The 1,664-nt window shown below is 40.9% G+C and overlaps 1 long non-coding RNA gene across 1 annotated transcript in view; it reads left to right on the top strand.

The window, feature by feature from the left end:
* Positions 1–1,122, top strand: part of LOC101863202 — a 22,243-nt gene extending 21,121 nt beyond the window's left edge. Inside the window, exon 4 of the long non-coding RNA XR_220708.3 lies at positions 783–1,122. This is a non-coding gene — a long non-coding RNA (uncharacterized LOC101863202). The remainder of the gene's footprint in view (positions 1–782) is intronic.
* Positions 1,123–1,664: the final 542 nt, after the last annotated feature.

The following is a 1,664-nucleotide window of genomic DNA, read 5'->3' as shown; positions in this document are numbered from 1 at the left end:
AGGAGTGGAAGGGGTGTCTGTCTGTCTACCTCAGTGTGTGTGAACGAGTGTCTGTTTGTACCTGTGTGTGTGTTTGTGTGTGTGTGCGTGAGTGTGTGTGTGTGTGTTTGTGTGTGTGTGTGTGTGTTTGTATGTGTGTATATGCGCACACGTGTCTCTGCCTGCCTGTTTGTTTGTTTGTGTATGTACGTCTGTTTGCATATTATCATTTGTTACTCAACAATGTGGAATCAGGCTCTCGTCAATTTTTGGGCATGTAGAGTTATTGGTATCATCTTAAAGCTTATTCATCTGTCTTTATATGGATGAAAAAAAATATCATTTATCTTGAATGTAAGTCGAGATATTTGCGAATGAAGGAGGTGGGGTCACCTGGTTTCAGAGGTAAACTAAGTGAGAAAATGGCCGCCGAAGATTAGTCATTTCCTTAGCTTAAGAGTCCGTGGTAACTGAAAATTTACATTTTTTGCGCCTTTAATCAACGTTTTTCAGAAAAATTCACTCAGAAATGTTTTCTTTAATGGGCATGAAAGGTCTTCAGCCAAAAAAACAAAAAATTGATAAAAATTTACTAGCCAGCAGAAAAATACCAATTTCTTCACTTTGATTATTTTGACGAGAGCCTGATTCCACCACGCTGGCTCACATATCATTTTTTACAACGTTTCTCTGAAGATCAACTTGTATGTACATGTGTTTGAATAGTCAACACTGTAGTTACAACAAATCGTTACCATCCCTCACAACTCACACGGTCTCCCCCCCGTCTGTTCTATATATAGCCCAGGAGCAGGCGGCCGATCCGTGGGGTCCTGGCAAGCGGAAGTAGAGTGAGTCCGGTGGAGCAGCTGCCAGATAGGCTGACGTCACCGCCCACGCACAGACTACGCAACACCCGCCGGCACGTGCCGGACCAATCAAAATCTTAGTTTGTTTGGACTTTTAGTTTTTGCCTTTATTTTAGTTTCGAAACAATTTCTACGATAAATGCTTATTGGTTATTATGAAGAAAAGTTTCATCAATGATCTGTGATTGATTTTTTTCCCAAACGAATGTGATAATAAATTATGGATCGATAAAGAGGCCAAGAGGTCGAATGTATATTATAATTTCTTCTCTACAACGTTTTTGGTTTAATCTTACTTGATGTACGAGAGGCATAGCATTACTTGAAGATCATGTCCTGTTGAAATAGTAACATACGTGAATACAAACACACACACACAGACAGACAGACAGACACATAAACAGACAGATACACACAAACATACACACATACATATATACACACACATACACATTCATAGACACATACACATATTAACACACACACACACACATACACACACATACACACACACACACACACACACATACACACACACACACATGTGCACGCACGCATGGGCATACACAAACTCATTATGCCAAAGGAGGTAGTTTTGGAAAAGCTGGAAATGTTGACTGTTTTCATCTCTCGTAATCGTGAAGTGGAAAACCAGGCCAGCAAAAGTCCATGTTCAGAGACAAAAGTCCCCCCCCCTCCCCCAACCCCTTTAGTACAGAGCAATGGTGTTCTTTTGACCCATGAACAAATGTAGCTTAGAATGAAAAACCTAGTGATGTTCAAACCGTAGTCCTTTTCTTCACCCCCCTCCCTCCC

Source organism: Aplysia californica, unplaced genomic scaffold (genome assembly GCF_000002075.1).
Source record: "Aplysia californica isolate F4 #8 unplaced genomic scaffold, AplCal3.0 scaffold00375, whole genome shotgun sequence".
Lineage (NCBI taxonomy): Eukaryota > Metazoa > Mollusca > Gastropoda > Aplysiida > Aplysiidae > Aplysia > Aplysia californica.
This window is presented reverse-complemented; position numbering and strand designations above follow the sequence as displayed.